The following is a 24,361-nucleotide window of genomic DNA, read 5'->3' on the forward strand; positions in this document are numbered from 1 at the left end:
CTTGCCAGTAATTCTGGACAATTTGGCATGAAGTCTGGTGGGAGCGCCACTGCTGTGCCAGAAGTTACAAGAGGAACAATCCATTTACCAGCTCCTGCCACACTCAGTCTTATTTGCTTTGCATGTTTCCTATCATTTCAACTTCTAGATTAGCATGTAAAAAAAACAGATTTCATGCATCGATTGGTTAAACTTCTGATAAAAACTCATCTAGCTTGACAAGAAACCATCCATCAACCACAAGCTAAAAATGGAAAAGCTGGCAGCATCACTGAGGGGTAAGTTTCACTGGCCAACTGATTGCACCCAGAGAGTACGTGTGGATGCACTATGTGGGGTTTTTGCTTCATAGCTAAGAGGTTTGTAGGACGAGTGCTTGGGGCAAAGTACTGTGTTGTTTATTTGCAGATTATTTGCATCAGAAACTATTCGATAAACTACATCATTTTTATTTTTAAGCTTTTACATCTAAAGGTTTCTGACCTCTTCAACAGTCACATGAGATTTGTTCCACAATTTAGTTTTATTAATTACTTTTATAGCCAAACTTTTTTATCCAGTAGCTATTTCAGCAATTCAGACTTAACCATTGCTTTGTCTGTTACTGGAATGCATTTAGGTTGGGAATCAGCTGTGTCCCAGCAAAATCTCAAGCTACTGCATTTAGTACTGGCTAAATTTAGATTGATATTAATCGAATTTTTTTCTACCCACAATGTTAAAACATTTTAAGCCCAAATACAAGCTCAGGTGTGCATTTTGCAGGCGTGTCTGGACATGCAGCATGCACAGCAATTTTAACTGACTGAGTCATCGTTACTGACAGTTTGGCTAAAAAGCAAAACAGAGAAATCTGATTTGGTTTTGGTCAATAGAGACATGTTTTACTTTTAGATTGTGTACTAGGAACACACTGTTTAAAATGATTTTTAATCTATTTACCACTACTACATTTTGAAATTCAGAAGAATGCAAATGTGCAGCAAGCCTGTTTTAAATAATTAATTTTTATTATTTGCATGAATAGGGAATCACTTTTACACCTTAAAACATATTTGAGATTCAAAATGTGGACTGAAATAAAACATTTTGACAAACGTTTCTTATTGTTACATTTTTAGCATTAGCTGTAGTCATGTCAGTGTCACACATTGCACTATGATAAAGCCAAAAATATTAGACCAAGCGATGAGAGTTCTTGCAGGACGCCTGAATGTGCGATCGGAGTGAGTCTGTCCAAACATGTCCCTGATGTTTGCCATTTTCTACTTTTTGGCTAAATATCTCAAGCTATTATTATTATGACTATCAAGCTATTTCCACTTATCCAAATGAAAAAGTCATTTTTAGCTACATTCTGATTTTCTAAAAAATTTAGCCAAGCATTATTCATCCCATTTTACGGTTTATCTTTAGTAGATATGTCACTTGGCTGATTCACTTTTAGCTAACTATATCAGTTTTAATATGGTAGTATCACTATTCATGTGAAGCAGATAGCAAGGTTTTAAAAAACCGAGGGTGTACACTGTTCTATGAAACAGTGACTGGACACAGTGGACAGTTTGCAAACCTTGCAGGTTACAGGTGTGGCCACCTTTCGCCCTAATTCTTTGTAAATATACGGCTAAACAGCTGCTGCAGATTTGTCAGCTGTACAACAAGCAAATCACCTGTTCCACCTCCCAAAGGCGCTCTACTGCATTGAGATCTGGTGACTGTGGAGGTCATCTGAGAACATTAATTAGTTGATTAAATCTTTGTAACCAGTGTTGGGTGTAACAGTGTAACGTTGGGTGTAAGTAATGCAGTGCATGACTACTATTATGTAGTTACTTGTTCTTTAGTTATGATACAAATAAATAACAATGTCAGACAAACAAGCCTTTTTCTTCCAGCACACCTGCGCCACAATCAGCTGATTTCAGTTTGTATGTCAGGAGGAGGAAAATGGTGGAGTGAGACAACTTTGGCTCTTTGTAAGCACCTGCCCAGGGGGCATGCTAATGCTAAGCTAGCCAAGACCCCAGAGTGATGATAAAGCTGAGCGTGTGCTGACCCCAGCCCGGCAGCCAGAGCCTGAACTTCAGCAGCTGATAAAGACAGTGATGAACAGTCAGGCTTGCAGCACCGCCTCCTTTCTTCCTGTACATGTTTCCAAAGTACAATCACCACTTTAAAGTCTTAACCCTTTAAGACCTACCATAGAGCCAAGTCCGCCAGAGCTTATATTATATTTTTACATGCTGTAGAGCCATTTTTGGGAGCATTTCAAGTTGATATACATCAATACAACCATTATAGCCCAAATTTTAATAATATGTCTGCATTAAGTGCATAGTAATTACATAAATTGCAAAAAAGTGCAATAAACTACAAAAAAATGTAAAATCATTTTTGTTTTTTTAACATATATTTCTAGTTAGTGAAATTTAAGAGGCTTATCCCTCAAAACTGTAAATACAAAAAAGTTGCACAAAATAGTTTCCCACCACAGAAAATTTATTTTGAGTGTCTTCATAGTTTTATTTTTGAAATACACCAATTTCTATACACTGCAGGGAAAACGAAAATAAATATTATAATGCAAATTTGCAAAAAGAACTCATATTGTACTGCATCAAAATAAACTATTTCCAGCAGTGCAATATGAGTCCTAAGCATCCCAGAAACAACACAGAAAGTCATAAAGTCAAACATAACTTTTAAAAACACAAGTATAGGCTCATAAGGCCCTGATGGTAAAAAACTACATTTCCGCAAAATGACGTCACTTCCGGTTTCGGGCAGGACATGGCGGACATGCGATAGAAAGTGTTACGAACAGCTGATTGGATCGGCAAAGCGTGTTTCTGGAATATTATGTTTTTGTTGCTGCAAGTGCTTTTCATGCAGTTTTTGCAAAGCTATATGTGGAAGGAAACTGTGACCTAGGACAAGCTGATGGCATAAGATTTAAGTACAACTCCTCCGGTTGTATATGCAAAACAATTTATTGCGCTAGCTTATGTGGTTGCAGTGCTACCTGCATTTAAAAATAGTTACGCAAAACGGAGCGTGCCCACTCCGACCGACTTTAAAGGGTTAATAGACTGATTTTCCATTTTTGCTTTGTGTTCATAATAAGGACTTTTGTTGATAAAATTACTTTTAAGAAAGGTAACAATAATGTGTAATAGATTACTTTTTTTTTTTACTAACAACCTCAAAACAGTTTGTGACCTAGCATATTATCTTGCATGGTCAGTAACTATACTCAGCGGTGTTGTGATGCTGAATTTGTACCGATGGGCTCAACCACCACCAGCAGCCTGAACCTTTGAGACGAGGCAGGATGGCGCCGTGTTTTGATGCTGTTTCATGCCACTGTTAATGTGCCAGCATGGTCTTCTGCTGCCGTCCATCTGCTTCAAGGCTGGATGTGTTGTACATTCATAGATGCTCTTCTGCATATCCTGACTGTAGCGAGCGTTTAGTGAGATAGTCCTCCCTTCCTATCAGCTCAAATTCTCCTCAGACTGATACTGAGAAATACTCAGACCAGCCGAGCTGGCACTAATAGCCATGCTACGTTCAAAGTCACTTAAATCACCTTTATTCCCCATTCTGATGCTCAGTTTGAACGTCAGATCATATCAGTCACGTCTACTTGCTCAAACACACTGAGTTGCTGCTTTTTGTTAAAAAGCAGTTGTATGGAACAAAGTGGCCAAAGACAGCACATTACATTTAAAGTTTATGATGTCGATGCTTCAGCTATACCTTTTCAGAAACAGCTGGTTAAGTTCATAAACAATATTTACAGTTTAAAAGCTGTACGTGTGATAAGGCCCCTGATTAAACCTGTGACTATATGTGCAGGATGAGCTGTTGGAAATGTGCTATAAAAAATAAACTTGACCTTGACCTTAAGCCTTCATTAGTGGTTGCTGCTTGATTGGACTGTGCTTAAAATACAAATAAATAAAAATATTAGCATACTTTGAATTGCTTTTCACAGGTAGAGTAACAGGTAGGTCACAAAATAACTACCAGTAAATACTGAAAACAACAATGGCAGCAAAAAGAATGCAAAGAATTCAGCAAATCACAGACATATCTATCCATCTCTACTGAAAATCTTTGAGTGTATTTTTGATGTCAACAGCTTTTATTCACTGTCATACTCTTTTTTTTTTTTCAATACTTGTTTGGCGAAGGCTGTTTATATTCTTTGCTTTTAAAAATAGCGACAGACTCGATGGGGAGCCTGAAGGATGGCGCACCTTTGATCAAACCTCAATAAACAGAAAGCCACAGCCGCTCAATCAAGATGACTCATCTTCTTGTTGTTCCTGTGGGTTATAATGCTGACACAAGGGACACACACACACACGGATAAACTCCTCTGGGTCCTTGGACCAGGCTTTCATGAGTCAAATCACGCAGGTAATTAAACCCAAGCCAAAGAGTGCAGCTCTAATATTAGCTCCCTGCACATGATGGGGGAGCTGGTGCTAATATTAGCTCTCAGCTTGCTTGTTGCCGGCGCTGTGCACTAGCAGCTATGATTTCAGCAACATGACAGGTTGTGCACATTAAAAACCCGAGGGGAGATTTGGAGGTTTGTGTTAAGTTAATGGATGGTGAGGGATATTCAGAGGCATTCACACTGCAACGCGAAGCACCCTTATCATTCTCTCACTCATGGACTATCGATTTATCCGCATGTACTATTATGTTACATCATGTACTGTATCTGGCAGAACTGCCTACTCTTATAAATTCCCAAGAAATGGCTGAAAGCTCACCGTCACACCACAAACGTGTCGCTTAAACCCTGTGAACTCTGCTGAATCATAATTAACCAAGCAGCGACTGAAGAGGATGAACCAAAATGAAAGAAAGCTGTGCCAGAGCTTTCTTCGAAGCACGACTTTGTTGTTTGCACTCGATACAAGGCCGGATTGCTTCCTTTCCTTCTCACGGTGCCTTCAAAGGCATTTTCAGACAAAAGCTGATTGGTCCTCTGACTCATGCAGAGGCAGCAGCAGTGCGTATGAGGAGATGCAGAGAGGCTTATTGGTAAAGAAAAGAAGGGGGAGACATTCAATCAGCACCACGTTGGCCGTGACCTTGCTGCTGCTACAACTCCTCCACTCACTACCTTGACTCAGTGAATGAAGAACCACACACACCAAAACACTAAACAAGTAACGAGACAACAAACTGTTCTTTCCTCGAATCGCAGGAAAGTACGATGTTGCGTTATGCAACAGTGACAGAAATGGAGTGCCGCTTTCACCTGCTCATGTCTCATATAGCTGCATATTTGCTGCAACCTCTCAGGTAAGAGAAATGAAGGAAAAATGCACAAGTGTAGAAAAACTGCAGTTGTTCTTGTGGCCACCTGAGTCAGTGCCCACAGACTCCCCCAGTGACTGTCAAAATGCCCAAGCGCACTGCAAAATAAACATTTTTATAGCCTGGTTTTGTTTTCTATGGATGTTTATTTCTATGAACCCGTTTAGCTTAAATTACCAACATGTCAGCTAGGCCTCATCTCTGCCAATTTCAGTAATTGAACTGGACTTTGCTAACGTGTTAGTGGCGCTTTGAAGCATTTTCAAAGAATTCTCTGACAAAAAAATATTGCCGCTTTAATGAGTAAAAGTCTGATACTTTGATGAATCTGTTCTTTAGAATTAATGAGCACCAGCACAGTGTGTGGACTCAGCTTTCTAACTAAGTTTGCTAGAGTAAGCTGACAACACCCATCCATCTTCTTACATCGCAGTGGTGCTGGAGCCTAACCCATTTGTCATAGGGCAAGAGGATGGCTAACACAGAGAGAATCACCAATTAACCTAACGACCCTCAGCTTTTAGACTGTGGGAGGAAGCAGGAGTACTCAGAAAGAACCAGCAGACAGATCATGGATTCAAACTCAACGCTACACTACAACAGCATTCAATCTATGCAAGCAATCTATGGATTGCATGCATAGATTAAACAAGATCACTATTCCACTAACAGTTACCGCATGCAACATCATATGTTTGGTTAACACAACCACTGTGTGCTGTCACCAGTTTCTGAACTTTTTGATTATCTCACCTTGATTTGCTCATTGGTATCAAAAGTAATAACGGTAAATGAAACTTTATGGGCTTGCAGAAGTGATTAAAAATCAACTTGAAACAGAAAAAACACCTGCAAAGCTCACACTAATCCATGCAAATGTTTTAGAGCAATTTTACAAGACAACCTCCCAGAGACATTAGAGAGTAAATGGATCCATCTACCACATTCATGACTATTTATGACAAGATATTTTGCCTAGAGACTATCAGAGCCGTATTAGCATCTGCAAAGCCAGCGTGGTTTAAAAGTGTAGTACTCATGTATTGATCCAAACAGCATTATGGGTATTAATAGAATTTCATGCCTGTGGGGATCGCAGACCCATCAGTTTGAAGCTGCTCCTCAGTCAGTCATGTCTGTCGTGCCCATCTCTGAGCTCACTGTGGTTTTTATGAAATGTGTTTTCAGATGCATTTTCGAGCCACCAACTTCTTTGAAATCTCACAAAACAACTCCCACATCAAAGCTAATCCAAAGCCAATTTTGCCAGCGTTCAACCTTGCACGCTCTGCCCCGCTGAGGAGTCATTTTCCATCTAATGGTTAAATGTACCAGACTTTAGAGAGGGCAGCAGCTCGGTCAAAAGCATTTTTTCATATCAAAGAGATTTAAACCATTTTCTAGATAAACCAAAACTACCCATGCCAACCAACGGACTTGGGAGGACTGCACATCCATAGTGAGAGGTTAAGATGAAAGCAAACTTTGACTGCAAACCTCCAGACAATAAAAAGGTCTCATGTCTACAGGAAGGAACAGTGGACAATGTGCACACATCTGGGGCAACATTAGCATTTATTTGGAGTCGGGCTTTTCGCCATCAGACGACGATCACTTTTTTTAGCTCTCCACAGCAGATCCCTCTGCATGTTTGACTTTTGTCTCTGGCTGAAATCAAATCAGTGACCTTTCATTTACCAAGCAAACATGTTAACCACTAGGCTATGGAGACACACTGGGGTAGATGGAGCTTGTTTCCAAAAGTAAACAGTTCAAACTGAATGAAACTGTGAGAGACTTTTAACTTTCAAGGAGGTGTGAAAGCGTACTGGGTAAGAGACGTTTGTCCCTGAACATGAGTTTTTATCTGTTCGATCTAAGTGTGCATAAAATAATAAAAAAAACACTCACTCAGAAGAACTCAGAAGTTTGAGACCTGTAGGTCACTCACTTTAAACTTATTTAAAATATAATTTTTACCTTTTTTTTATTTTTTTATAAAGCTCTGTTTTCATTCTGACATGAATATGGAGAAAAGTCCCTTTTTCATGACTATCTCGCTTTTCTCGCACTGGCAGTAAATGCAGCGTATTCTCACTTTGGTGCAATTCGACATCGCTGCATTCCTTTTAAGTTTGAAGTCAGATAATGGATGACTGCTATGTTCTAGTAGTAGTATTTCTCTTCTCAGCCCCAACTGGCTGCAACACAACCCGCCTGTTTGGTTTTTTACATTAAAAATACCACTGCAGCGCCTTCATTCATAGAGCCCGGCCTGTTTTGTGAGTCACAAATGCACAACAGTTCTGCAGTTTTGCTCATGTTTACAAGTGCTGCTGCCATCTTGAATTATGAAGTCTGGGTTGGTGTGGAAAGTCTGATTTGAGGGGGCGTTCCCATTGAAATCTCCATCTGGGAACTGGGAAATTACAACTTCACACTTTACAGCTGCACGTGTAATGCAGCTCTTGCACTTGGGAGCTGCCAGACTAAAAAGCAGCTAATGCACTGGATATCCACATCCCTCGGTGGAAAGAAAGTTGCAGAGATATGGTGCGTGTGTGAAAAATGGCTAATAATGCTGATTTGAGCAGCAGAGAGAGGCGATACCTTTGGGTTTCTCCAATATTAATAATATTAATTTGCAACACTAAAAAATATTTATCCATTATGATGCAAGTTAAAGCAAAGCACAGCAGAGAAGGGCTCTTTAACAGTCTAAAAATGTCACAACTTCTTTAAGTATTTAGGTCTTCTATCCATGTTCGACAACATTTAAATTTATTTTGTATTAATTAACTTTTAAAAAACTGACAACAGTGTAATGATAAGTGCACTTGACCACATTCAAAATTTTACAGCTAGAAAATGATTATATCGTGAATATATGATTTATAAGTAACTACTTACCCTGAACGGTCGCCATGCTTTAGAGTACAGCAGCTCAGTAATGGTATACACGAGTCCAGGAGGGGCTGCACGCATTGACATGCCCACACAAACTGATTATACAAAAATATGCAGTCCCTCTTCTCACACATGTAATGTCATTCATGGTTTCACACTTACCCTCTCATCCACCCACACAAACACACACAATATAGTGTAGAGCGCCACTTTTTCCCGTGCATTAGTCATCTGTCTGCAAGTCTTACAGCATGACATGCACATCTGTATTATCGGCATCATTGTGCAGGGCTGCCAGCTGCCTCAGTAGTGGCTCTTTATCACCCTGCGCTGTCAGCAGAAACCTGAGACACTCACAGCTACATTTGTACTACAGAGACTCACAAAATCTTGCCTCTCCTCTCCACTGTCCTCCTCCCCCCTCCATCTCAATCTCACACTCACCTCTCCTCCTCTCACAGCCATTTCATCCATACAGGATTTACACCTCCCACATGGTTTATCTCGTCTCATCCTTTCTCCTCTCTCCTCTTCACCTCCTTCCTTCCTTCCTTCTCTCCAGCTGAGCAGTTAGTGCAGACCTGTCCAACCAGCACAACCAGCTACATGCTCACACTCAGCCAATTAGCACACTCATAAACACCCACAGTCCTGCCCCTTTCCCGCCCCTCTGCCTGTCACACACATGCTGAGTCAGTGTGGAGTGTTTTTATGGAGCTTGGGAGGTGCTGCGAGGAGGAACGTGCAAGACGGCGGGGGCGTGAAGTGTTTAAAGGCACTGCTACAACCACCCCCACCTCCACGTAGGAAGCGGTTCAAAATAAAAGTGGCAGATGTAAGAGGTTGAAAAGATGCAAGGGCATGCGGTATCCTCTGCAGGGTAGTGACATCACGAGCAGGTGTGAACCTCTCCTCTGAAACAATATGGTGGTAAATGGAAAAGATCCACTGACGTCACAACATTAGACACATAAAACATTTTAAAGATAAATCAAAGTGAGATTATTCACAAAAAGATGGAAATAGCTCATGTATAACACCTTGGATTTTGAGACTACAAGCGTTTTATATATTCTAATGAGAAAAGATACATTTTATACATATAAAGCAGCTTCTGTGGTACATTTTTCTGGATGTGTCTGTAGTGGTTAATGCATTTGCCTAAAATGTTAAAAATCCTCAGTTTGAGACCAGATTTCTAAAAATCCTTTGTTCAAAACAAACGTTGTCATCTTTTATTCACATAAAACTATTCTGCTGCTAACCTGTAATTATATAGTGGCGCCACAGACTGTATATAAAAGATGGACCTAGCTGCTGGAATGTCACTCACAGGTAAAGACATCCTGTTATGAAGTCTTCTGCTGAGATCTTCGTATTTTGGCATGATGGTTGTCTAGCTTTTAAACCAATTAGCACAGTGGTTCTTAACCTTGTTGGAGGTACCGAACCCCACCAGCTTCATATGCGCATTCACTGAACCCCTCTTTAGTGAAAAATAAAATGTGATTCTTTTACTGGTGCACAAAATGAGCCATGGCGAAGGCTCTGCCGAACCCCTGAGACCGACTCACCGAACCCCTAGGGTTCGATCGAACCCAGGTTAAGAACCACTGAATTAGCATATCTTGGATAATTCTCATTTGTGACTCTAATAAAGAATAGCAGAGAATGGAATAGAATAGAATAGAACTTTATTAAGCCCTTGGGGAGGTCCCCTTAGGGAAATGATGGTTCTAGCAGCACAATAACAGTTCCTTACCCTAAACACCTTAAATACAAATAAGAAAAAAAAATGACCAAGCAGGTGCAAATAATTAAGAATAGCATATTAAGACTAAAATTAATGTAATGTTTTACTCAGTATGAGCTGAAACTAGTGACTTAGCCCATTAACATATGTAAACTGTTTACCGAGGTCACGTCTGAGGGACAAATGCAGGTTTAAGACACGTCGGTGTTGGATTCACGTTTCAGTATGTCCTTGTGCACAGTCTTTTTTTCTTATCCTTAGGTGAGACAGACAGGACTGCGCCTAAGTGCAGCTCTGCTCATAGGAGCAGACATTAGGAGCGACAACAGGGAGTTTTAATTCCCACTTCAGGCATCCTATTTAAAAACCAGCAGGAGAGCACTGACTTATATTTAACCTCCTTTAAATACATCCACCAAATTTTAACCCACCTTTATGAAAGGAAAAGTATCAGGTGAACAGGTGAGGCTTCAGTTACACAGGCCTAGAGACCGTTCAGTGACTCGGTTGCTAGGAGTTGTTGGCTGACACCACATGGTGCTCCATCAAAATCCTCCCTGCAATTGCTTTGGTTGCTAGCATATTGCTGTCATCATCCATAGTTTGTATGGAAGACGCCAACCTGTCTGCAAACACTCACTTTACCCTCCAAGCTGTGGTGAAGCTCCAAAGTGCAGCATTGTCTACGTCTTTGCAACCAATATGACACCAGTGACTGCCAGCAACTTGCACAACCCCTCAATGAAATACACCTTTTCCTGGCAACTGTAACAATAAGTCTAATTAGACATCTCCCTCACCCAGCTGAACAGAGAGATTCATAAAAAGCTAAAAAAAGCTAAGTTGCTAAGGCTATAGCAGGGTTTAGAGCCAGCTACAAACCAGCAGCCTCGGTATGAGCAAAGGAGCAAAGCAGTTATAAGGAAAACTATGAAGAAGAGTGGAAGTTATAAATATACTGAAAAGTTATGTAAGTAACTGACATTTGTTTTGTTATATAAATCTGGTGCATCTGCCTTTGGTTATTAAGATAAAATATGTCAGGTAAAGGTGGGTGTATAAAAGCTAATTTTCAGTTAAGTATTTGTCTCTTCACTAGCTGGATCCTTTACTTTTAGTTGTTTAGTTTTGTTCTATTATGCCACCCAGCAGCATCCTTCATGTTTTACTTCAAATTTGAGAAAAGTTAGTCCTTGAGACAGGCCTAATTTTGTGGCACAAACGGTCACTTTTGCTTCTAGTTGCTAAAAGTTGCCAAATGTCATTAATTTTCCACATCTATGGTCCCTACATCTCTTCCTTTGTGCATACTCCGTTACTCCACATTCACTGGATAACAATAGGTGATTAAAATATGAACACTGACTGGTTTATCTTTCTTTCTGACTATTAAGGACAGATAAACATGCTTTATTCAGTACGATGTGTAAATAGCAATTGAGTCCATAAACCCATCAAGAAAAGAGTTACGCCCCCTGCTGGCTATTAAAAAGAATGCACTGTCCTCCAACTTTTATATACAGTCTATGAGGACAGTACAACTCATCTAATTTTCTCCACAGTTACTTCATAACAAGCTGAAAAATTCACATTTATACTTAATATTTAGCTAATCTGGGTCGTGTTATCTAACAGCTTGTATATTTGGAACATACAGCAATACCAGCATTTTCTTTTATTTTGCAGCAGCTTTTAAATAATTCAGTGACCACAAAACAGATGCTGCTGGAGAAGACTTATTGGATGCTGACACTATACAACAGATGTTCAATAATTTATGTGACATGAAGGAAGTTGAATGACACGTGAGCTCTTAAATCAGTCCTCTCATGTGAGCTGAACACATCAGAGATATAAAAGCAGGTAAAAGTACGCTCTCATTCCCCTGAAATATTTAAGAGAAAAAGCATTTTTCACTTTTTTTCCTCCCCACACAAACATGACTCTTTCTATACAAACATTTAAGTGCATTCCTTTAATAATATCAGACACCTAATCCACGAGCAAAATCTGCTTTTTAACAAGCAGATCGAGTTATTGTTGAATATTATATCACTGGGCCATAAAAAGCGTTCCCATCAGCACAAAGTGAGATGTCACAGAGAGCTTTCCATGTATAGCAGGAACCAGACTCGCCACCTCCACATGTAACAGGTACAAGAAAAAACACGTTTCCATCTGCAGAGACTCATTTGATGATATCATGTTTGTGGGTCTTTAAACCTTTTAAATCTTTACTTAGAAATTTGCATATGATGGTTAATTAGTTATGTGTACAAAAACTCTTCCTGAGTTGAGTCCACAGCACAATATTATATATGACAACAGTGTAACAACATGCAAAGAATTACAAAATAAAACAGGAACTGGTCAAACAGATGTTCTTAAATTTACACACAGTATATAATAACATGCTGCACTGGGTGGACATTTATTGTGACATTCACTTTATTTTCTTACAAATATTTTAGATAAATTGATTAACTTTACAACAATAAGGAAATATAATACGAGAACACTTTTGGTGGGCTAAATTAACAATAAATGATCATGCACAATCCCCGACGTCATTTAAGTCAGCTCTGGGTCATGAGAATCAATTTTATCCCGACTAACAGCGACAGCATTGATCCTGCCGGGTCGTCATCAGACAGTCAATACATCAAAGTCGTAACATACACTGCATGATATTTGATTCAGACTCAAAAGCGAATAATGTTTGCAGTTGTGTCTGACCTGTTTGTCTCTCTGTGATGTTTAATGCCAGTGCGACTGACCCACAACATTTCAGATTTACACTGTGGCATTCTCAACTAAGACTTTGTCCTTCTCCGGTCTTCTCAGATGGCCTCTGGACAGCTCGTAAGCACAAAAGACGCTCAAATGAAAGTTTAACTCATCAAAGTGAGTTTAAAAGTTTCTAAGCTGAGATGGAGTGTGAAATATTATTAGTGTCTACATATCAAAAGTACACTGTTTAGAAAAATAAACACTGCTGGATGTCTATACTGGACTGGGTATCAAGCCACAAAGGGCTGAATTGGGACATGCTCCTAATGAGACGACAGATCGTGTTCTGGGGGAACGCAGGTCTGGACCAGGACATCACTCAGTGGCATCAATTTCTTCATCCTGCAGGAACGTCTTGCATAGTCTCACCACATGAGACGGGCAGTGTGGTTCACCAAGACAAACCCAGAGCCCACTGCACCAGCATAAGGTCCAACACTGGGTCCAAGGATTTAATCGCAATACCTAATGGCAGTCAGGGTGTCATTGCCTTGTCTGTAGAGGACTGTGTCTGTGTCACTCACCCACCACCAAACCAGTCATGCCAAACAATGTTACAGGCAGAATAATGTTCTCCACGGCTTCTCCAGACCCTTTCAAGTCTGTCACATGTCCTCAGGGTGAACCTGCTCTCATCTGTGAAAAGCACCAAACCAGTAGTGGGCCTGCCAATTCTGGTATTTTATGGCAAATGCCAGTTAGGCTCCACAGTGTCAGGCAGTGAGCACAGAGGATGTTGGGTCCTCAAACCACCCTCATGAAGTCATGTTTCTGATTGTTTGGACAGAGACATTCCCATCACTTCTGTAGTTATGACAGTGCTCATCCTGTTCCTCCTTGGACAAAGGAAGACACAGCAAACCTTCTGGCAATGGCATCCTGGAGAAGTTGGACTACCTGTGCAACCTTAGCAGGGTCCAGGTATCACTTCACGCAACCAGTAGAGACACTGACCCTAGCCAAATGCAAAACTAGTGAAAAGCAGCCAGGAAAGATGAAAAGGGAAGAAAACTTGTAAAACTAGCACTCCTGTTGTAATTTCATTAAACACAGAGGTATTTTATGCTTTGACATCTAGTTTAGCCCTCGAAGCAGACTCATCGTTTATGTAGATAAAGCTCCACAGCTCTATGAAACGTCAGCACAGTCAACATGCATCCTCCTCCACCAAGCACAAGGATCATGTCTGGTTCTGAGTAACAATACCGGCTAATCCAGTCCTCTAAGAAGACAAACTTGGAGCTAAAGCAGCTTAAATGTATTAATACCTCAAAAAGTTTGGAGATGTTTGCAAGTGACGTACCTCTGACATCATGGTGTTATTCCTTCTGGAAAATCTAGAGACTTCACTTGGTTTCCTCTGAGGTGAGACAGGTGAAAATGACAGGCAGAAATCAGCACCAGCCCACCTCATCCTCTCTCTCTCTTTCCCTCTATGTCTCTTTCTCTCTCTGCAGACTGCACCAGCCAACACCAAGCCAGCTTTCGCCCTCCAGCAGCGTCAGCACTCCTGAGGCAGATGCGGATGAGAGTTTTGAAAAGCGGCGAGCCTGCAGGAAAGCAACAGCTCTCTCGTGTTTGACCGCTGTCCTAATTTAGACAAATAATGTTAAGGACAATCAAATTAAAAGATTATGTCGACTGTCTCCACCGGCCAGTGACGATCTTTGAGGGTGATCTTGGGAACAACGGCACTCATTGATCGATGGGGTTGTAAAAATAAACTCCTTGTTGTGACAAGCAGAGGATCAACACTGGATGTCCTTGACTCCAGAATTTGCTTTCCTATTATTTTCGCAGTGTAATGCAGTTTTAAGACATCTTCTTCTGCTCTGGGAAACCGTGACTGACTATTTTAAATACTTTGCACCTGTTTGCATCTGTGACTTCTTCTGCTTATTAAATGATGAAAGGAAATGAAAATCACCAAGACAACATACACTAAGGCAAGCTGCTTAATCCAAACAATACATCACTTTTAATGCTCATCTCTGAGTCTGTCTCAGAGCTAATTTAACATACTTAGACTAGAGCATGCTCATTATCATCCTTCACTGTCGGCCATGCAGAGATCCAAGCTCCCCCTCTGTAACACACCTGACTTCCAGTTGGCTTGTAACTTAAATAATCAAATGACTTTCCTAGACAAATGTTAATGGACTGCATTCTAAACCCTGTTTTAAAGATGCTTTCAAGTTATTGTGTGCGTGGAATTTCTTTTTAGACCATGAAACTGTTTATAAATAGATGGATTTAGCTTCCGTCCCATCCAGCTACCCTGGAGTAGGCTTCATACTCAGACTCCTTTACTCTGTGGATTCCTTAGAGTAAAGATCAAGGAAATCAACTGTAAAAGTACAATTTTTGGAATTCTAAAGACCTGTGTGCACAAAACAAATAAATAAATAGACATAGGTTTGTCTCATAGGAATTAGACCCAGTGTTTCAGTGTTTTTCACTTTATCTGTCTTTCAAAGGCAAGCGTCGGTTCCTGTGGGAGATAGCAAGCAACGACAGACCCAAGTGTTAGTGGACTTGGAAATTCATACAGTAGCCATGTAGGGAGTGAGGGAAAGTCAGCAGTTACACAACAGCTGAAAGAGGACTGGGTCAGAAACTCCAAGTCCAGAAATAAAGACAGCAGAAACCACTAATGATCTCTAGAACTCCAGAGAGAACTTCTGGACCAAAGGCTGTCTCTTTCGTTCATACTGGCACGAGCTGAACTAAACTGTAAGTCTCCAAAAGTTGATTCTGTTCATCTGGACGTAGCGTTTTGTGGGAGAAACGTTTCGTCACTCATCCAAGTGACTTCTTCAGTCTCAGCTGACTGCAGGTTTCCCCAATCTTATAAACAGTACATTTGCATAATGACTGAAACCAGCCCACTGAAGGAAGAATGGGCTGGGAGGTCAGTTCCTTAATCATAATTATGCAAATTCTCATGACCAGGAAATGGTCATGATATTTACCTTCCTGGATGATTGAGAATGCATCAAGACGTAAACTGTAAGTCAGTCTAAGGGTGTTTTTCCACCTGTGGTGTTTAGTCTGTTTAAACTGAACTCTGGTTTGTTTTTCCCCCAGTGGGGTTCATTTGTGTAGATGTGAATGCAGTAATCGCACTCGGATGTGGACCAAAACAACCGCACCGAAACCACCTCCTTCAAAAGGTCTATTAACTGCAGAGAAGTTTGTTCATGGCATGAATGTGACCTTGATCTTAACCAACTACCAGATGTACACTGTGTATGGTTTGTATTCAGGAATGTGGCAAGCTACTATAGATGTACAAAGGTATGCACGGGCTAGCAACTAGCTGTGAAATGAACTGAAATTCTCTGTTTGTTTTTGTTTCTCCCACCTGGGACACATCTGGGGGTAAGTGACATTCTCCGTTGTGACATATTTTGGTTCACTTGGATTTTTCCCTGTGTGAAAAGAAACTAAACCACAGTTTACAAACTCATTAACTGATTCGTGCCAGAGTAATCGAACTGTAGGTGTGAAAACACCCTAAAATTGCAGGGAGGGGCAATCGTGTACCATTGTGAAGGTAGGAGGTGCACTTTGTAGCCAGGTCTGTCTCTGAGTGATTGTGTGAGGCATCTGTCTTTTGCACAGCTGCAGCACCGTGCAGTCAAACACAAACACAGATACCTTGGTCTTAGTAACAAAGAAACTAAATGTTCAAGCGTGTGGAGACATCTCACTGGAGTGTATGCTGATAAGACTCATTGCTACAGGTGCAACAAGTTGTTTTTCATGCAAATATTAATGCACACACATACAACATGTCCAGGTTTCTAAATACTCCACCAAAACTTCCAGGGGCAGTCAGGTGATACAGAAGAGTGTGTGCTGGATCCTCCAAATGCAATGGGGAAATTAAGAGGTTTCTCACACTGCTTGAAAAATAAAAACTGTAATTATAATAAATATTTGCAGGAAATTCAAGTCACAGTTTGTTTGCCTTTAAGTGATGCACGTAATGCAAAACTCCCTGTGAGTTCGCTACATTTTATGCAAAATATTTACTGAAATCATTATGTACACTGTACAGGAAATAAAATCTTCTAGAAAATAAAAGCAGCCTTGTAAAACAGATTCCTTACAATCAAGTGCACTATAAAAACTTGAGTATACCGACAATCAAAACAGTGTGTAACGGAGCTTGTGATATATGCAACTGTACTGCTCAATTAAGCCCCTTAGAATCAGATAAACAGCAATATCACTTGCCACCGGACACTTTAGCAGGGTGCTGTGGGCTATCAAGCATCAGGAAAAATCAATTACTGGCAGTGAAATGTGACCAAACAGCCAAGAATGATCCCCACACTCATATTGCACCGTTACTTAGTGGCCAGCATGACACAAACAAGGAGGCGTTTCAGCATGTAACAAGCCGAAAGCAGATTTGCATTTCATTAATCACACAGGATCCAGGACACTGCAAAGCGCTCCATCTGCACCGGAGCCAACATCCAGAAAAAGCTATAGAGATTGGAGGGGTGAGCAGCACATGACCAGTCATTACAGGGAAACACAGCAGGAATGTAAAATGCTAATACTCTCCATCATCACACAAGCCTGCTGCTATCCAAATGCTAAAAAGCCCCTTACATTGCCAGCACTGTCGCCTCTGAAATACTCCCACTAGTACCACACCTCCAAAACGTATTCCTGGGCCTGTTATGAGTAGAAAATACACCTTACGGCTCTTCATAACAGTTACTTCAAGGGTGGACGTACTTACTGCTCATTCGTTGAAAGAAAAGAAAGAAAAGACACATTAGTAACCATGGGCTGGAGAGAGCAAGGAGTGGGAGAGTGTAGGAAGAAATAAAAACAGACGTGGGAAGGAGAAAAAACTGTAATTCAAGACTGCTCTTGTCCCTAATGCTATTTTCTCAGCACCATTAACAGCATGAGAACAGCAACAGGGCTGACCAGTTCAATCTTCCAATAAGAACTGATGGGAACACAAACATTGTTAGCGTTAACTACTTTGTTATCGTGGCTCACACACAGGCCACCGAGGCATCAATATAACCTGTTATCCACTAACCGAAGCACCGAGCTGTTATTAATTATATTTTTTGCTAACTGTCAGCAAATATGAGCCGTACTGAACAACATGTTCCATAAATATAGCCTGAATCCCTGCCTGCATCTCTTTTTCACAGAGTGTGTCTGATGTTCTGTGCTTGAAATGAAAAACAAACAGGATGAGATTGACTTTGCTGATCAACTAGAGAGAGTAATAACTACGGAACAGTTATTCTGGCTTGACTTTTGCAAAACTACAACAATTTTCTGTTCAGAAGAAATTCTAAAATCGATTTAGTGTTTTGTGAGCAAAAACGTAGGAAAGGAATGTAGGAAATTGTAAATGCAGCTCTAGCAGCTAGAAAAATGTCAAAAATGTGAATTCTACAGTTACTTTGTAATTAAGATTCTTTTCTTTTACTGGATTTGAGAATAATACATTTTTACTTCATACAGCCTGAAATCAGAGACTGTATATGAAAGATGGACGTGGCCACCATGACATCACACGTTGGTCTTGGAGTTGGCCTCAAGTGGCCATTACAGGAACTGCAGTTTCTGGCACTTCCAGTTTAATGTCTGACAATATTTTCACAGATCAGCCATTAAGGTGTGGCGGATAAATACAAGAGAATAAAATGATACGACCAAGACAAAAATTGTGGTATTTTGTAAATATAATAATAAACGCAAATTCACTGTGTAATTGTGTAACTTTATTAGAGCGTCCTCCTGAAATGCACCAACAACATTGAGAGTAACATCCTCCTCTCTGCCTCTTAATGCTCTCTGGTCGCTATGGTAATGTTTCTTTCAAAATAAGACACACAACTACAACATGGGAAAAGACCCAGTTAACGATAAACCCCCTGAAAACCATAAATTTCACACCTGAGCCTCGACTCTCACGGCCCGGTACCAAAAGACTCACGGACCAGTACCGGTCCATGGCCCGGGGGTTGGGAACCACTGTTTTAGCTCAAAGTTTTAAGTCAAACTACCGTAACTCTTGAACCCCCAACAATTGATTGTGTTTATCTGGATGTAGCGTTTTCAGTGGGAGAAACGTTTCATCACTCAGATGCCTGACGTAATGTGACCTCAGTCTTGACATCTTTGATCAAGACTACGTTCAGATGAACAGAATCAACGTTTTGGGATTTCCTTACCCGGATGATTGAGCAACTCTTGAACCAATATCGCAATCGCACAATTCCAAAGGTTCCTGAAAGCAGCAACTCTGTGCTTTTCAGAGATATTAGGGTCTTGAGGACACCTACACAAAAACTCAGTTCGCAGTTGGAAATTTTTCATGGAACACCCCCTCAACTTGGATTTCCTACTCAGAAAGTTGGAGCCGTCCAACATAGCCAGAGTTAGCAATCCAAGATAGCAGCAATGAATATGAACACTAAAAAAACTAAACTTTTAACCTCCACTGCCACTGCTGTGCATTTTTGACTCACTAAATACCAGACCAGTCTCTATCAGTTGCTAAAAAACACAACAGCAAGGCCAAAATTTGGTGACTTTAAAGGCTTCGTTTGAACTAATTTTGCAGCTGGAAGACATTTAAATGAAAATATGCATCATAACTGAAGGTGTAGTTACTTTAGAGTTTTTGTTAAGAGATAAGATCGACCTTCACATGCAGTTACAGATTCAACAAAGCAGACAGATGGTATTTATCAGGATATCGTCTATGTCTTTATTTATTTATGTGCAGCAGGTACATCATGATTGTTTGTGGTTTTTGAAATATTTTATTAATATTTTCAATAAAACGTACATGTATTGAAAACATTTAGAAGATATTGTTTCCTACTACTTGGTGATAAGAGGAAGAATAAAAAGTTGGGCTTATTTATCACCTTACATTTCTATTTTTCCACATTTTAGAAGTAAATATCCAGTGTGTTAATTCCACTGTTTTATTTTACAGATTTGGATAATCAATATATAATACTATCATCAAATTCACCTGACAACAGTAGCTAAAATTAGAATTAAGGAACCAATAGTCACAATAACACACCACTCTGCAGGTTATTTATTTATTTATTTATTGTCATTAATGCTACTTATGTTTAGGACGTCCTGGATGCTCCTCTGCTGTCTCTCTTCAGCAGGTATGTCTTTTAAAGCTTTAGAACTTTTTTCATACTGCTGGTTAAAGAAAATAAATCCAAACAGTAAAACAAAATTGTCCTTTAGTTTGAATTTAAAGGGCAGGTTGTTCCATATACTGTGCTGCATATAGTTGAAGTCTGTATTGATCTGCAAAAAATAGTCCCCAACAAATACTTTATTTATGTTTCCTATAGTAAAGTCTGCAGAAAAGTGCTGTTGCAGGAAATTACTGAGCCCTTTTTTTTAGTATTTTTGAACTTGGGGCTTGCACACCGTGGTGCAGACTGCATAGAAAGTTCTGGAAATCCTGGAAATTCTTGTCTTTATACTATAATTAGCCCTTTGCCCTTGTAAGGGCATTCAGCAGCTTCTAATACCTGAAATAAAGTGATATAAAATTATGGGGCTGCAGGGTAACATACACCAGCAGCTCCAGCCTCCTCAGAGAGACGCACTGACTAACAGTCCTGCACACATGATGGAGTAGCTGTGCGTTTATGTGCGTTTTACTCCTCCTGGAAACCAGGAAAGATGGGAAGAATAGTCTTTTTCTACCCCCACCATCCACTCCCTAAAACCCAGAAGCTGGGTCTAGACTGAGCCCCACACAGGGGATTTATAAACTGCAACAAATGAAGACAAAATGCTTCCAGCTGCCCTTAGTGGAAGGATTGGATCTGCTCTTGGGACTTTACAGAGGGACGTTTGACAGGGTCTCTGACTGGCCACACAGCTTTGTCCTTTCTGAACAGCAGAGCAGACGACATTATTTTTCTGCAGCGTAATTTATCAGGAGCGAAGAAATTTCTGCAAATTCTGCAGATATTAAAATGCAGTCTCACAGCAGCATGCATGTGACACAGCTGAAAGCTTTTCTAATCTATTTGTTCTTGTGTGTACTGATATGTGTTCATGCTCATAATATTTTGAAGGGTGACAAAATTCCACATTTGGATTGGTTGATGATGGCGTGAATCCATCACATCAAAGACTTCTGCACTTCAGTTGTAATTTTTTGATTTGAAAAACACTTGCCACTTTTTTTTAAAGCTTACTTGGTTGCCACAGTAACGCCTCCCCGCAGTGTCTGGATAACATACATGCTGCAGGCATGAAATATACTTCCTACTGAAGTACAGCGGGCAGCTAGAATCCTCCATCAGACAAGGATGGGACGACCTTCCTCTCCCAAACGTCCAACAGCTGTTCTCCTCAGTTCCCAGATGTTTACAGGCTGTTGTTAAAAGCAGATGCTAGTGGTGGCAAACGTGGCCCTGTACCAGCTTTTTTGACACATGACCTAGTATTTTTCTTAAAATGGAACACGTTTACAGATTGAACAGGATTAGAGTTAGGCCTTGGTGCATGGTCTGATGGTTTTCTTTGCAAGCTCCTTTGACTACGATGACCTGGATGACTGAGAACCTTCACAGACATGGTCTGATGGTGTTTCCACGTCCAAATCATTGGCAACACAATAACCTGATTGGTCACCTGCAATGTTGAACCTGGACCTACATTAGTTTTGATGATCCAGGAACAACACCAACATGGCGACATCACATCGTGCCACGAGTCTTCTTACACCTAGAGGAGTCGCCCCCTGCTGGCCATTAATAAAATGCGGGTTTAAGCACTTGTGCGTTTTCCTTTATGTCAGACCAGGAAGCTAGATTCATCTTTTATAGGATCTCCGTGCAGTACATAAAATGTATACACAGCCTACTGGACTGAGGCATTGTACTGTAAAGTGCAAGTTCTTACTCTATTGTAAAATTACATTTGTTTTTTTTACTGTAAAAGTGAAATTAAGAAAATCAGAATTTAAAACAATCTGAAATCTGTTTCAATGATTAATGATTGCACCACACAAACGTTGAGTAATCATTACGGGTTAAGCTGTTGCTGTTACATCTCAGTGTTTTTAGCTTTTTAAATCTTAGATCTGGGGGAATATTCATGGCTGGGCGGAAAGATGCATATCCAAACAAATCACCTCATCCTTTCATCTGCCTGAAATCGGTACCAAGGTGCATTCGCCTGCGTGTCTCCAGGTGCAGACCAACTTATCTGGAATCCTCTCACGTCCACACTCACCTTAGCTAAAACAGTGCAGCGCCAACTTTTCGTGCCAAGGGCAAAACTTGGCTGGAGCTGTGAATGGCACGCACAGATGCGTCAATGACACAGGTATCAGTGCGCTGTTGTGACCTTTCTCCGGCGGTTCCGTATCCTACAGGTCGATGTGCCAGTGATGCAGTGCCTCAACTTATGTGTGCACGCACACACACAGCAGGGCTGAGAGCTGCTCCGTATCCTGCACGAAGGTGAGACATAGCCGACAGGAAAGCGTCTACTCACCAGGAAACGTGCTCCGGAGCAGCTTCTTGTCTACCCGGTCCAGGAGATGATGAGACGCTGTTGCATCGCTGTCTGCGGCAGGCGGCACGCTGAGAGTGCCACTGCGGTCCACATTTATCCGCTCTGTGTGCGCGCGCTCGCGTGTGCGTGTGTGTGTCGCGTGAAGAGAAGAGAGGCTCGGTGTGTTTCACGTCAGGTGGAAACTGACGCGTTGCTGTGAAATGAGCATCTCCTCCTCGTCGGGATTTTTCTGTCAGACATCTCAACTCTTCCACTCTCTGCCTCTCTCTTCGTCTTTGCGAGGCAGCCTCCTCTCCTCTCCCTCCCCTTCAGGCTGGGCATGCCCAGTCTGTGCCTCTTCGTGAGCACCAACTTATGACTTGCAAGCTGTGGTGGAAGAAGAAGCACTTACATCCTAAAAGTGGCCAGTTCAAAAATAAATAACCCAGCGCAAATGCAGTTGTTTTTGTTTTTTTGTATTTGTAGAATACAAAATCTGAACTTTTTATGCAGCTTTAACAGTAGTACGGTGTGACTGGTAAAGTTACATTTTAAGTATATGACATCATTAATGGGGGAGTTACGCACATTCTCCAGCTCCATATTTGTATTTTTGAGTTCTGCTATAGAAGCTTTGCATGATTCACAGTTCATGATAATCCTTGTTTATCAAATACTCAGTTTTGAAGCAGCTCCTCAGTTCATCCTCCACCATTGAGACCACCTTGCCTTTAAGCCTGCTCTCTGATTGGTTGGTCCTTGAAAAAGGATTTCGTGGGTGGGACCTCTGAGATTACCATATTAGGGACATCCTCTCTTCATGACGTCACACAGAGCCAAAGACAGAAAAAAACCCTTTTGTGCACTTTTGGCTCACAGGCAATAGTTTTGCATACACTATTTTATAATTTTGTTAAGAGTCTTTAATAGTGCTTATTTTCTGTCATATCTGCACTGTTACAGAGGTGGATTCTTATTAAATATGGTCAAAATTTCAAATAAAGAGGACAGAGTTTGTATCTCTGTGAACCAAAGGCCAAGGCTTCATACAGTTTTCCTCTTCTGCTGTTGGTTAATATGGTTTTAACAGTAACGATAATATACTTGGCTTCCCTAATATATTTCTCTGGCACACAACTGTAAGCACAGACATTTCATCAACCTGTTGGTCAAACCTTTTGTTTTCTTTGAGATAACCACACATTAAAGGTTGGCTTAACTGCAGCTAAAATGTGTTTTTTTTTTTAATTCAGCCCATCAGATAAAAGCTGCAGTTCCCCTAATGATCACTTCAGGCTGGCTGGGAATCAGTAACCACAGATGCCTAAATTAAAATGTCCAACTTTGCAGAATTTAAGTTTCAACCCTGGTGCAAAGAGACAGATTTTGCATTTATGGATAGTTTTGTCCTTCATTGCAACTGTCCCGTTGTTGTTGTTGTTGTTGTTGTTAATCGTTCACCTGTTGCTTGCTGACCAAACGTTTTCTTGCTCACTTATAATTTGCCACTCACCCATCTTGTCCAAAACAGTCACCTCATGTTCGAGGCTATATAAATAAAATTTATTTGAACTGAAAAAAGTGCAAAGTCTTCAACGTATTGAATACAGAGGTCTGCAATAAAAGTAAAAAAGCAGGATTTTGTCTTATCCATGTAACTTCAGGATTACCTGGATAAGATGCCACAGTAGCTTATGCTGCAAACCTAACCTGCTCTGGAACAGATTATGTTCAACAAGTATAAAATCACCACCTACTGGCCGATCACTTATCTTGGAAAAAGCGCCACCATTCTGTGTGTAGATAGGAGGGTCTAAAGTTTTTCACTTATTTCTGCAAACAATTTTACTTTTCTACAAGTATTAATAAAAGATCCTAAAGAGGATTATGCAGACTAAATCAGAGTCTGAAGAGGATAAAAACTTTTAAGTCATGTCTATGTTTTATATACGGCTATAGTTTCAGACCAGGGGAGGCTGCTCCAAGGCAAAGTGTAATGTAGAATTACTGTATTTAGCAGTGAAT

General features: G+C 40.6%; 1 protein-coding gene across 2 annotated transcripts in view; it reads right to left on the reverse strand.

Annotated features, from left to right (window-relative positions):
• The window catches only part of LOC147323807 (uncharacterized), a 99,849-nt gene extending 77,216 nt beyond the window's left edge, over positions 1-22,633 (reverse strand). Inside the window, exon 1 of one of the 2 annotated variants that reach the window (XM_086304401.1) lies at positions 22,337-22,633. The gene's annotated coding sequence lies outside the window, so the exon portion shown is untranslated. Of the gene's footprint in view, positions 1-8,694; positions 8,815-22,336 lie in introns of those variants that run through there. The other variant, XM_086304403.1, reaches the window with a different exon arrangement.
• Positions 22,634-24,361: the final 1,728 nt, after the last annotated feature.

Source organism: Aulonocara sp. 'chitande type north' Nkhata Bay, linkage group LG8 (genome assembly GCF_057382095.1).
Source record: "Aulonocara sp. 'chitande type north' Nkhata Bay isolate Kocher_YH1m ecotype deep benthic linkage group LG8, A_spYH_male_GT1.1, whole genome shotgun sequence".
Classification (NCBI taxonomy): domain Eukaryota; kingdom Metazoa; phylum Chordata; class Actinopteri; order Cichliformes; family Cichlidae; genus Aulonocara; species Aulonocara sp. 'chitande type north' Nkhata Bay.